Consider the following 14,470-nt stretch of genomic DNA (forward strand, 5'->3'; position numbering starts at 1 on the left):
CTTGCTTAAAAACCTGGTCCATCTCCAACGTTTTCCAGTTCTGACAAAGGGTCACCGACCTGAAACGTTAACTCTGTTTCGCTCTCCGCAGATGCTGCCCGACCTGCTGAGTGTTTCCAGCATTTTCTGTTTTTATTGATGATATTTCTTGAGGTTTTTCTCCTCTCCTTTCCTAAAGGCAGTGACTCAGTCCTGCATTTGGTTCCACAGGTACCAGTGTGTTTTTGATACCTCACCCAAGTAGACATTTTTTTGCGGAGAAGAAAGAACTTGGATTTATCTAGCAACCTTCACACGCTGAGGATGGTCAGAAGTGATTCATAGCCGTTGATATTACTTTTGAAGCGTGGTCGCTATTATTTTGTGGAAAAATGGGGCAGCCAATTTGCACAGAGCAAGGTCCCACAAATAGCAATGAGACAAGTGAGGAGTCAATCTGTTTTGCTGATGCTGGTTGAGGGATGCACACTGGAACAGCTACCTGCTCTTCATAATATAATACCATGGGATCTTTTACATGCATATGGAATGGTAGCATAGTAGTAATTTCACTGGGCTAGTAATCCACGGGCTTGGACTAATGATCTAGAAACGTGAGTTCAAATCCCACCACGGCAGCTGGAGAATTTAAATTCAGTTAATTAAATAAAATCTGGAATAAAAAGCTACCATCAGTAATGGTAACCATGATTGGATTGTTGTAAATCTCATCTGGTTCACTAATGTCCCTTCAGGGAAGGAAATCTGCCGTTCTTACTTGGTCTGGCCTATATGTGACTCCAGACCCACAGCAATGTGGTTGACTCTTAACAGCCCTGTGAATGGCCTAGCAAGACAATTAGGAATGGGCAATAAAAAAATATATGGAGTTTCAGTTTAACATTTGTTCCAAAGAACAGTAGACTTGAACAAGGCAACTCTCCCTTAGTACTGTATGGAGGGTATGTCCAGATCACATGCAGAAATCCTATAGTAGGGCTTGATACCACAACCTCCTGACTCAGAGGTGAGAGTGCGACTACTGAGCCAAACTGACAGTGAGCATTACTGAAAGCTGATAGACTTGTCCATCATAGCCAAGTTCACTCCTGCCCTCACCTGGCAACCACATTCATACACTTTCAGGAGTGGTGCAATGAAGAGCAGGAACCCCAGCTGATATCCACCCCTGACCCTACAGCTACTGAGGCCATTTTAGGCAAATCCACCAGTACCTCAACAGAGAGGATAACAGCATAAATCAGGGATCAAATCCGGTTCTTCCTGGGCTGTATGTTTTTACCAGTACACCAGGTACTGCATGCATACAGTATCATGTGGTAAGTGTAGCATGTCTGGGAAGAACAGGTGACCTGGCTACCAAAGCTCTCCACCATTAGGGTCACTCATGCAATGTAAATGAGAGAGATGCAAATCTATTCTGTCACCAGCTTGCTCTGATGTACCTGTCTGACCGTCCCCCATTTCCAGGTCCTCATCACCTACGATTATTTCGAGGGCAGCCTCCTCCGCGCTGGTCAAATGGGCAATTGAAGGTGGCCCTCCTCCTGTCCTAGCCCTCTTCCTCTTATTGTGGGCTCTCTTTTCCTGCAATGAGGGACACAAGTGGAGTTCGAGTAAGAATGATGGAGTGAGTGTAGTGAAGCCATAGCAGGAGACAAAGATGGAGTGAGGTGCCAACACCAAGGGCCCTCCCTGTGCATTGTTAGTTGTTGGCATTGCATAACAGTGATAGCAAGTGTGAGGGCGGCATAGTTGAATAGTGAAGTGATTGTGTACATAGAGAGGGATGGTTAAGGGTGCAAGGGATGTAAGGGTAAAGTGGGATGTGGAGGAATAGTTTGACAATGCAGAGTGCTGGTGATGAGAGGAGATAGGGAGCAGATTGAGGGTAATGGCGATGTTATACTCACTTTCCCTGAGCGGACTAGATCATTGAACCTTTCTCGGCACTGCACCCAGGTTCGAATGCACATCGATCTCGAGCTGACCTCCTTGGCAATTTGCAGCCACACAGCTTTGGTCTGCTGTGGTGGCTTCTTCCTCCCAGAGGATGGGAAGAGTACCTCCTTTTCACCTCTGACTCCCTCCACAAGAGCATGGAGGGAGTCACCAGCAAATCGTGGTGAGGCCATCACCCTTGAGGTTACCATGTCAGCAGTAGTCAGCAGTGTAGTCAATCCAGCAGCATATAATGAGAGAATGAACCAAGGCTGCATGGGCCCGTTAAATGCAGCTGGCTCATAGACATCAGCAGAGGCGAGTTCCAGACCCAAAACAGTAATTGGCCAGGGGAGCACACACGTAGGGAATCAATTGCCCAATTAGGGCAAAATCCCAATTTTTTTACTAGCTGAAAGCGGAGGCGGGACTGGGACCCGCCGACCACCTGACACGCACCCACCCCGCCACCAATGATAAAACCGCGGCCTAAGACTCAAGCCCCACTCCAGAAACTTAAGCATGCAATCTAGGCTGACACTCCCAATGCAGTACTGAGGGAGTGCTGTGCTGTCGGAGGTGCCCTCTTTCGGGTGAAACGTTAAACTGAGGCCCCGTCTGCCCTCTCATGCCGACCAAAAAGATTCCATGTCACTATTTCGAAGAAGGGCAGCGGACTTCTTTCCGGTGTCCTAGCCAATGTTTATCCCTCAACCACCATCACTAAAAAAAAATCAGGTGATCTGGTCATTATCACATTGATGTTCCTGTGCGCAAATTGGCTGCCGCGTTTTCCTACATTACTATTATGTCCGTGAATGATTGAGACACGGACAGCAGGAGTTGAACAAAACAAGTCTTTACTGGTGGAAGTCAATAGTGAAACTGAACACAACAGAGGCTCACTAGCACCTTTTATACAGGGGTGGTCACTGCCGGTACTGCAGTCTGAGACCAGTTATTCTCTTAAAGGTACATACACAACAATTCCTCCCCTTTTAGATAAACAGTACATAACATTCATTTAACAACTAAATGATAACTAATTACAATCACAATTATGGTTGCTAGATACATTGGTTAAGTTTAAGCAATTATAAGTTCAGTCTTTGAGGAGGCTTCCTGATTCTGTCTGGATAACGCCTCTTTGGGGTATCAGGTTCTTCTGGCAATGTTGAGTCGGGATCAATGTCGTTGTTTGGTTCATCTGCTTCCAATATCACCGGTTCTGCGGTAGCTGCAATTGGTACGTCGATTTCATTGCCAGGTGTATCAGATCGTGGTGTGGAGTTGACGTTTTCCAGTGACTCTAGAATCTGGTCAGCATGGCGTCTTACAATGCTCTCTCCAACGTCTACGGTATACATGAGAGGTCCTTGCCGTGTACAAATCGTTCCTGGCTGCCATTTCTCAGTGCGGTAGTCCCGGGCCAAAACTGGTTGACCTATCTAAAAACTCCTGGTCGGCCTTTCATTCATATTCTGAAATTGCCTGTTCTCCACATCTCTTCGGACGTTTGGCTTAACCAAATTCAAGCGGCATCGTAGTCTTCGATTGAAGAACATCATGGCTGGAGTTTGGTTGGTAACCGCATGTGTCGCATTCCGGTAGGCAAACAAGAAGTTGTCCTTGTGTTGTAGGGGTATATCTTCATTTCACATTGCCTTGATAGCCTTCTTGAATGTTTGGACAAACCTCTCGGCCAATCCATTAGTGGCTGGAGGATATGGGGCAGATGTGTAATGCTTAACACCATTGTTCTTTAAGAACCTCCGGAACTCTTCAGACACAAACTGTGGTCCATTGTCAGAGCAAATCTGTTCAGGCAGCCCATTCCTGGCGAATATGGTTCGTAAGACTGTGATAGTTTTTTCCGTGGTGGTTGAGGACATTTTTATTACCTCTGGCCACTTTGAATGTGCATCCACCGCAATTAAAAACATCGAGTCCATGAAGGGACCAGCAAAATCAATGTGCACCCTTTGCCATGGAGATGAGGGCCACTCCCATGGATGCAGAGGAGCTTGTGGTGGGGCGTTTTGGACCTTCTGGCATCCTGCACAACTCTTGGTTATCTCTTCGATTTCTCTATCAATTCCCGGCCACCACACAAACGCTCTGGCTAAGTTCTTCATTTTCACCCCACCCAGATGACCCTCATGAAGCTCATTGAGCACTCTATCCGTCAACTTAGGTGGAATTACTACTCTGGATCCACACATCAAGGTTCCTCTGCACACTGACAGCTGTTCTCTTCTCGGCGAGAATGCTGGCAGCAGTGGTTCGCCATGTGCTGGCCATCCCTTCACCGTTAAATCATAGACCCGTGATAGTGTCAGGTCATTCCGTGTTTCCTTTTCTATGTTTGCATTCATCACAGGGAGACATTCGACTATGGTCGAGTGGAATAACTCCATTGGATCCACTGCAAGGTCTTCTTCTTCCACCGTCGGCAACGGTAGGCGTGACAATCCATCAGCATTCCCATGCTGTTTAGTTCCTTTGTACTCGATGTCATATTGGTGTGCCCCTAGGAAAAGGGACCACCTCTGCAGCCGTTGTGCTGTCATTATCGGTACGCCCTTCTGAGGGTTGAAAATGGAGACAAGAGGTTGATGATCAGTTAGTAGAGTAAATTTTTGACCGTGCAGGTAGTGATTGAACTTCTTCACCCCCCACACTAGGCTGAGGGCCTCTCTGTCAATCTGGGCATAGTTACGCTCGGCAGAAGTTAACGAGCATGACGCAAAAGCTATCGGCCTCTCTAAACCATCAAGGAATTTATGTGACAGTACCACCCCAATGTCATAGGGAGACGCATCACACGCCAATCTGATTGGCAGTGCTGGGTTGTAGTGAGCCAATACTTCCCTTGAAGTGATTAAGTCCTTACTCTTCTGAAAGGCCCGCTTACAATCATCGCTCCATTTCCATGCTACCCCCGTTCGTAGCAGGGCGTTCAGTGGGTGCAGAATTGTCGACAAATTCGGCAAAAACTTATGGTAGTAATTCACCAATCCGAGGAATGACCTCCGTTGCGACACATTTTCAGGTGCTGGGGCGTTAACAACCGCTTCAATTTTGTCAGGCGACTTATGTAACCTCTCTTCATCAATCACGTGGCCACAATACGATATCTGTTTCTTAAAAAACTCGCACTTGGGGCGGTTGGCTCATAGCCCATGTTCCCGTAGTCTAGTGAGCACCTGTTCTAGGTTGTTAAGGTGTTCACTGTCATCTTCACCTGTCACAAGGATGTCGTCCAAGTAACACTGAGTCCCCAGAATCCCTTGCAGTACTTGTTCCATCGCTCTTTGCCATATCGCCGGAGCCGATGCTACTCCGAATACCAATCTATGATACTGGTAAAGACCTTTGTGAGTGTTTATCGTGAGATACTTCCTAGAGGACTCTTCAACCTCCATCTGCAAATATGCTTGTGCTAGGTCAATTTTTGTAAAACGCTTCCCTCCAGACAGTGAGGCGAAGATGTCTTCTATCCTTGGAAGAGGATATTGTACTGTGTGAAGGACTGGGTTCACCGTCACCTTGAAATCCCCACAGATGCAAATCTTCCTTGGCTCCCCGGACTTATTGTTTAACGTTTTCTTCATGACAGGAACGATGGGTGTCACCCACTCGCTCCAGTCGACCTTAGACAACACGCCTGCCTTCTCCAGATTCTCCAGCTCTACCTCGACGGCTGGGCGAATTGCATATGGTACCGGTCTTGCTTTGAAAAACTTGGGAACTGCATTCTCTTCTATTTTTATCGAGGCGGTTACTCCTTTAAGCGTGCCTAGTTCTTGTTGAAATACCTCTTTGGCGTTAGCTAAGATTGTTGACAATTGTCCAGGAGTGACGTCTTCATCTTTTTTACCGTCCACCGTCATTGCATGAATGGAGTGCCAATCTAAGTTTATCTTCCTGATCCATTCACGTCCCAATAACGGTGATCCACCATTTGGCCGTATGTCGAGATACAATTTCCGTATTTTCTTGCCGTTGTATTCGACAGGCACCCTTATTTTTCCTCTGGGGTATACTTTTTGCCCCGTATACATCGTCAAGACGATGGATGTCTCTCTCAAGGGTATGTGTGAGAATAGCTGCTCGTAGGCTCGTCGATTCATGATGGTTAGCGCTGATCCTGTATCCAATTCCATTTTAACTTGGGACCCTGCTATCGTGAGGGTGACCCAAATGGTTCAGTGATCCTCTTTTGCGATTACATTGTGAAGTTTGAGACAGCTTAGTCTCCTGTTCCCAGATTCACTATCGCTCATCTGGTCTTCGGAACTACTGTCCGTCATCTTTTGTACTTTCTTGTATGGTCCCTTAGTAACCTTTTTGTTGTCGCTGGTCTTCTTCCCAGACCTGCAAACTCATGCAATGTGTCCCATTTTTCCGCATTGCCTGCATATTTTGTCTTTGGACCAGCAGTCCTTCTGGTCATGGTTAGTTCTGCCGCAGCGATAACATTTTGCAAATCCCCGTGTCATTTCGTGGGTGCCGTATTCCTGTGGCTTTTGTTGAATTTCTGCAGCTCCCCTGGCTGCTGCTTCATACGATACTGCCACGCTGAAAGCCTTATCTAGTGTCAGCTCTTTCTCTAATAGTAACTTCTTCTGTGTTCCTTCACTCAGGAGTCCACAGACAAATTTGTCCCGTAGGGTATCTGCCAGTCCTGCTCCAAACTGGCAGTGCTTTGATAGCTTGCGTAGTTCCGTAAGGTACTCAGCATTGCTCTCATCTTCATGCTGAGTTCTCCTGTGGAATTTAAATCTTTCTGCTGTCAACAGCGGTGCAGGGTTTAGGTGTTCCTGTTGGACGGCAACAATTTCATTAAAACTCTTCGCCTTCGGTTTGGCTGGAGTAATGAGGTCCCACAATAGGCTGTACGTTCTAGCGCCCATTACGTTTAGCAATATCGATGCCTTTTTCTCCTCAGCTATTTCATTTGCCTCGAAATATACCTCGACTCTTTCCACATACGTGGTCCAGTCCCCTATTGTATTATCAGAAGCAGTGATACAGCCAGTCTTCGGCATCTTGCAAATCTAAAATGGCGCCTCCCGCGCTTTGCCTTCTTCCCCGATTTAACAAAATGGCGCCTCCCGCGCTTTGCCTTCTTCCCCGCTGATTAAGATGGCGCCTCCCGCGCTTTGCCTTCTTCCCCGCTATTGCTAGTGCTGCTTTCCGCAGTTCCCGTTGCAACCTGCAGCTCCTCGTGGTTTCTTGCGCGTTTAATATTTCTTTTTTTATTATCTTCCCGTCGTGGAACAACCCTGTGGGACTCTTGCCTCCCTCTTCTCGGGTCTATACGCAGCCCGGCTTCGTAGCACCGGGCGCGCCCTGTGTGCTCCACCCTCTCTCTCTCTTCTTCCCGACAACGCTGCTCGGCCCCGTTGTAAACCACCCGCTTGAGTTTGCGACCGCCGCAGCCCAGGAAGGATCAGTGCACTACCTGCCACCAGCCCGATTAGCTGAAGCACAGTCGACAGGAACCAGGCCCCGCTTCCGACAGCTTCTCCAGCAATCTTCAACTCTGCTAACACAGGGGTGGATGCCCACGGTCAACGCCCGTTTCTACTGCCTCTTACTTTCTTTTCTTTCTGGCCTCGACCTCTGCTCACTTCGCTGTAGGAATGGATCCCAGGAGGTGGTGCAGACTGTAGGTAGGTTCGTATCTGCTCGTCGCCAGTATTATGTCCGTGAATGATTGAGACACGGACAGCAGGAGTTGAACAAAACAAGTCTTTACTGGTGGAAGTCAATAGTGAAACTGAACACAACAGAGGCTCACTAGCGCCTTTTATACAGGGGTGGTCACTGCCGGTACTGCAGTCTGAGACCTGTTATTCTCTTAAAGGTACATACACAACAATTACAACAGTGACTGCACTTCATTGGCCGTAAAGTGCTTTGGGATGTCTTGAGGTTGTGAAAGGCGCTATAGAAATGCAAGTTCTTTCTTTACCTTGGCTTTATTAGGATTATTGTTAGGATTCAAATTTGAAAAGAAATGCTCTATTTTCTTGTCTTATACCTTTATTTACACAGAGACATCGTGAAGTAAACTGCAAAGGGTCCTTGATGTTAATTCAGCTGGCTCACTACCCGGCTGGCCACAGTGTAAACCCCTGTGCTTCTCTGCAGTCCTACAGCTGATGGAGCTGAGGAATTGCTGTCCGTGAAGATCTTTCGTGATTGCCACTGATGCTGCCTCCTGCAGAGGGTCCAGCCACCCGGCCTGTCCAGATGGCCGAAAATCCAAAAAAGAAGGATGATTAAAATTACTCTGCGGATGGCAAACACCTTTAACTGGCTATCACCCGGAAGACCGACCCTATAGCAAAGTATTATAATTAGACACAACATCCCTCCAGTTCTTTGCCGTATCAGCTACACGTTTAACATCTCCATGCCAAACCAGTTAAAATAAAAGTTGATCAAATGCTGTACAAAGACTCCAAGTATAAGTACAATGAAATTCTCATAAAAATAATAATAGCTCATTTAATTACAGGACAATTAGCTCTTATGTGCTTTGCGATATGCATGTGACATGAGTTAAACTGACAGCATAACCATAGAGATTACGGCAGGTAAATTCACAAATGGATGAATAATAATAAATAATTGGTGGGCATCATGAGCGCTGTTCACAATAAAGACTCTTTTCCCTTCTGAGGCACGGATTGATCCATGTTCCGTGCGTTGGAAAATTCAGGTGTCAGAACAGGAGCGGAGGGATCATAGAAGCTTACAGCACAGAAGGAGGCCATTCGACCCAACATGCCCATGACGGCTCCTTGAAAGAGCTATTCAATTAGTCCACTCCCCTGTTCTTTCCCCATAGCTCTGTAATGTTCTCCCCTTTAAGTATATATCCAATTACTTCTTGAAAGTTACTGTTGAATTTGCTTCCACCACCCTTCCAGATCATAATATCTCGCTGCGAAAAAAAAAATTCTCCTCATCTCACCTCTGGCTCTTTATCCAATTACCTTAACTCTGTGTCCTCTGGTTACCAACCCTCCTGCCACTGGAAACAGTTTTTCCTTATTTACTCTATCAAAACTCTTCATAATTTTGAATGCCTCTATAAATCTCCCCTAGGGAGAACAGATATCAACAAAAAAATGTGTTTTCAGTTTTGGCACAGTGGTCATTAGGTTCACTTCTGTTGATCACTGAGATGTGACAAATTTCTCTTGTTTGCTGGGAATGACAACTCAGAATGGTGACGCAAATCCGAAGAATTTCACAATATGACAAGTCTGACTGAATGATCATTTGGGTTGAATGGAACAATAGATCAAAGCAAGCAGTAGTGATGAAGCTTCAATGTGATGGTGTCTCCCCGCCAGTGACTAGACCACGTCTTTCGCAGAATAGTACAGAATGTTTTTGGCACTGGACGATGTTAAGTCCGTGAATGATTCAGACACGGACCAGCAGGAGTGAACACAAACAAGTCTTTACTGGTGGAAGTCAATAATGAAACTAACAAACAGAGGCTCTCTAGCGCCTTTTATACAGGGGTGGTCACTGCCGGTACTGCAGTCTGAGACCAGTTATTCTCTTAAAGGTACATACACAACAGACGAGGCTGCAACCTCCTCCAGTCGTGGATCCCTGAACCCTCTGCTCTTCCTACTCCAATAGACAACAACAACTTGTGTTTATATAAGGGCCTTTAACAGTAAAACATCCCAAGGCACTTCACAGGAGTGACTATCAAACAGAATTTGACACTGAGCCACGTAAGGAGATATTAAGACAGGTGAACAAAAGCTTGGGCAAAGAGATAGGTTTTAAGGATCGTCTTAAAGAAGGAAAGAGGTGGAGGGGTTTAGGGAGAGAATGCCAGAGCTTAGGGCCTAGACAGCTAAAGGCGTGGCCGCTAATGGTGGCATGCACACAAGGCCAGAGCCTTTTTTTTATTCATTCACGGGACGTGGGTGTCGCTGGCAGGCTGCCATTTATTGCCCATCCTTAATTGCCCTTAAGAAGGTGGTGGTGAGCTGCCTTCTTGATAACTGAGTAGCTTGCCAGGCCATTTCAGAGGGCAGTTAAGAGTCAACCACATTGCTGTGGGTCGGGAGCCACATGTAGGCCAGACCAGGGAAGGAAGGCAGGTTTCCATCCATAAAAGACATTAGTGAACCAGATGGATTTTTAATGACAATCTGGTAGTTTCATAGTCACCATTACTGATCCTAGCTTTTTAATTCCAGATTTATTTAATTAACTGAATTTAAATTCCCCAGCTGCCGTGGTGGGATTTGAACTCACGTCGCTGGATCATTGGTCCAGGCCTACTAGGATTATTAGCCCAGTGACATTACCACTATGTTACAATTCCCGATATAACTGGAGGAATGCTGACATCTCAGAGGGTTGTAGGGCTGGTGGAGGTTGCAGAGATAAGGAGGGGCAAGGTGATGGAGGGATTTGAAAACAAGGATGAGAATTTTAAAATCACACATTGCTGGACCGAGAGCCATGTAGGTCAGCAAGCACACGGGTGATGGGTGAACAGGACTTTGATGAGGTTTGGATGAGCTCAAGTTTATGGGGGGCGCAAGGTGGGAGGCCAGCCAGCCTGGAGAGCACTGGAATAGTCAAGTCTAGAGGTAACAAAGGCATGGATGAGGGTATCAGCAACTAATGAGCTGAGGCAGCATATCTCTCACTGCACTCCACCATCAGTGACAGAGCACTCACTCAGTTTTCCTCCACAATCCATGACTATCTCCCTAAATGTAAGTCCCTTACATTCAGAAACGGGAGAATTAATAACGGGGAACAAGGAAATGGCAGAGCAATGAAACAAATACTTTGGTTCTGTCTTCACGGAAGAGGACACAAATAACTTCCTAGAAATGCTAGGGAACCAAGGGTCTAGTGAGAAGGAGGAATTACAGGAAATTATTATTAGTAAAAAAATAGTGCTGGAGAAATTAATGGGACTGAAAGCTGATAAATCCCCAGGGCCTAATAATCTGCATCCCAGAGTACTAAACATAGAAGATAGGAGCAGGAGTAGGCCATTCGGCCCTTCGAGCCTGCTCTGCCATTCAATGAGATCATGGCTGATCATCCAAATTCAGTACCCGGTCCCTGCCTTCTCCCCATATCCCTTGATCCCTTTAGCCTTAAGAAATATATCCAACTCTTTCTTGAATATACTTAATGAACTGGCCTCCACCGCCCTCTGTGGCAGAGAATTCCACAGGTTCACCACTCTCTGGGTGAAGAAATTCCTCCTCATTTCAGTCCTAAATGGCTTACCCCTTATCCTTAGACTGTGACCCCTGGTTCTGGACTCCCCAGCCATCAGAAACATCCTTCCTGCATCTAGTCTGTCCAGGCCTGACAGAATTTTATAGGTTTCGATGAGATCCCCTCTCAATCTTCTAAACTCCAGTGAGTACAAGCCCAATCGACACAATCTCTCCTCATACATCATTCCTGCCATCCCAGGTATCAGCCTGGTGAATCTTCGCTGCACTCCTTCCATGGCAAGAACGTTCTTCCTCAGGTAAGGTGACCAAAACTGCACACAATACTCAAGGTGTGGTCTCACCAAGGCCCTGTACAACTGCAGCAAGACATCCTTGTTCTTGTACTTGAACCCTCTTGCTACGAAGGCCAACATACCATTTGCCTTCTTAACCGCCTGCTGCACCTGCATGCTTACCTTCAGCGACTGGTGCACAAGAACACCCAGGTCTCTTTGCACTTCCCCTTCTCCCAATCTATTGCCATTCAAATAATAATCTGCCTTCCTGTTTTTGCCACCAAAGTGGATAACCTCACATTTATCCACATTATAGTACATTTGCCATGTTTCTGCCCAATCATCCAACCTGTCCAAATCGTACTGGAGTTTCACGACATCCTCCTCACAGCATACCCTCCCACCCAGCTTTGTGTCGTCTGCAAATTTGGAGATATTACATCCAATTCCCTCGTCCAGATCATTAATATATATTGTGAACAGCTGGGGTCCTAGGACCGATCCTTGCGGTACCCCACTAGTCACTGCCTGCCACTCAGAAAACGACCCATTTATTCCAACTCTTTGCTTTCTGTCCGCCAACCAGTTCTCTATCCAAGTCAATACCTTGCCCCCAATCCCATGTGCCTTAATTTTGCATGCTAATCTCTTATGCGGGACCTTATCGAAAGCCTTCTGAAAGTCCAAATACACCACATCCACTGGTTCTCCCTTATCTATTTTACCAGTTACATCCTCAAAAAATTCCAGTAGATTAGTCAAGTATGATTTACCTTTTGTAAATCCATGTTGACTTTGTCCGATCCAGTCACTGCTTTCCAAGTGCCCTGCTATTACATCTTTTATAATGGACTCTAGCATTTTCCCCACTACTGATGTGAAGCTTACCGGTGTATAATTCCCCGCCTTTTCTCTACCACCTTTTTTGAATAGTGAGGTAAAATTAGCTACCCGCCAATCCATGGGTACCGTTCCAGGGTCTATCGAGTTCTGGAAGATGGCCAGCAATGCATCTACTATTTCTAGGGCCACTTCCTTAAGTACCCTGGGATGTAGATTATCAGGCCCTGGGGATTTATCGGCCTTCAGTCCCATCAATTTTCCTAACACCATTTCCCTACAAATACCAATTTCTTTCAGTTCCACCCTTTCATCAGACCCTATGTTCCCCGGCATCTCTGGGAGGTTATTTGTGTCCTCCTTTGTGAAGACAGAACCAAAATATGTATTTAGTTGGTCTGCCATTTCTTTGTTCCCCATTATAAATTCCCCCGATTCTGACTGCAAGGGACCTATGCTTGACTTCACCAATCTTTTTCTCTTCACATATCTATAAAAGCTTTTACAGTCAGTAAAAGATGTAGCCATGGAAATAGTGGATGCATTGGTTGTCATTTTCCAAAATTTTATAAATTATGGAATAGTTCCTGCAGATTGGAGGGTGGCACATGTAACCCCACTATTTAAAAAAGGAGGGAGAGAGAAAACAGGGAACTACAGACCAGTTAGCCTAACATCAATAGTAGGGAAAATGCTAGAGTCTATTATAAAGGATGTGATAACAGGACACTTAGAAAATATCAACGGGATTAGACAAAGTCAACATGGAATTATGAAAGGGAAATCATGTTTGACAAACCTACTGGAGTTTTTTGAGGATGTAACTGGTAGAATAGATAAGGGAGAACCAGTGGATGTGGTGTATTTGGATTTTCAGAAGGTCTTTGATACAGTCCCACATAAGAGGATAGTGTGCAAAATTAAAGCACATGGGATTGGGGGTAATGTACTGGCATGGATTGAAAATTGGTTAACAGACAGGAAACAGAGAGTAGGAATAAATGGGTCTTTTTTGGGGTGGCAGGCGGTGACTAGTGGGGTACCGCAGGGATCAGTGCTTGGACCCCAGTTATTCACAATATATATCAATGATTTGAATGAGGGAACCAAATGTAATATTTGTGATGAAATATGTCATTCATCAGACTCTGTATTTAACTACATATATTGTATTGCCTGCTTCTGTGTTTTACCTTGTATTGTATATAGTGCACCGCCCCCTTTCTCCCCATTGGGTGTGTCGGCTCCACCCATACCTGGCCCTACTTAAGACAAGCCCAGGCTTGTCTTGCAGCAGAACAGCAGAATGCTAGGTGAAGACACAGGCATCTTTCTTTGCTAATAAAAGCCTAGTTTTATCCAGTTAACTTTGAGCCTTGAAGTTATTGAGGCGCATCAATATTTCCAAGTTTACTGACGACATGAAGGAGAAATTTCTTCACTCAGAGGGTGGTGAACCTGTGGAATTCTCTACCACAGAAGGCTGTGGAGGCCAAGTCACTGAACATATTTAAGAAGTGTAAGAAGTCACACAACACCAGGTTATAGTCCAACAGCTTTATTTGAAATCACAAGCTTTCGGAGCGCTGCTCCTTCTTCAGGTGAAGTGGAGAAATGCATAAAGACACAGCTTATATAGTCAGAGAATCATGTCAGATGTTTACAGGTAACCTTTCCAACTGCCATTTATCGCACCTCGGCAGAGAGATAATCACAGCAGTCAAAGGTGTGAATGGTGTCCAAACAGGTCAGTCAGGGAAACATTACATCAAAGAACAATGAGGTGGGGTCACAAGGGGTCAAATATTGCAGATGCTGGGGTCTGTATGAAAAACAAAAAAACAGACAAAAAACATTTTTTTTGGCTGGAAATCACAGCAGGTCCGGCCGCATCTGTGTGGGGATCTGCTCAGACGAGGAGGAACGCGATGGACACCTACAGACACTGAAAGACGCCCTTGTAAGAACGGGATATGACGCTCGACTCGTCGATCGACAGTTCCGACGGGCCACAGCGAAAAATCGCATAGACCTCCTCAGAAGACAAACACGGGACACAACCAACAGAGTACCCTTCGTCGTCCAGTACTTCCCCGGAGCGGAGAAACTACGCCATGTTCTTCGCAGCCTTCAACATGTCATCAATGACGACGAACACCT

The sequence above is a fragment of the Somniosus microcephalus genome, chromosome 1 (assembly GCF_052327205.1).
Source record: "Somniosus microcephalus isolate GS21.2 chromosome 1, FLI_Smic_1.0, whole genome shotgun sequence".
Classification (NCBI taxonomy): Eukaryota; Metazoa; Chordata; class Chondrichthyes; order Squaliformes; family Somniosidae; genus Somniosus; species Somniosus microcephalus.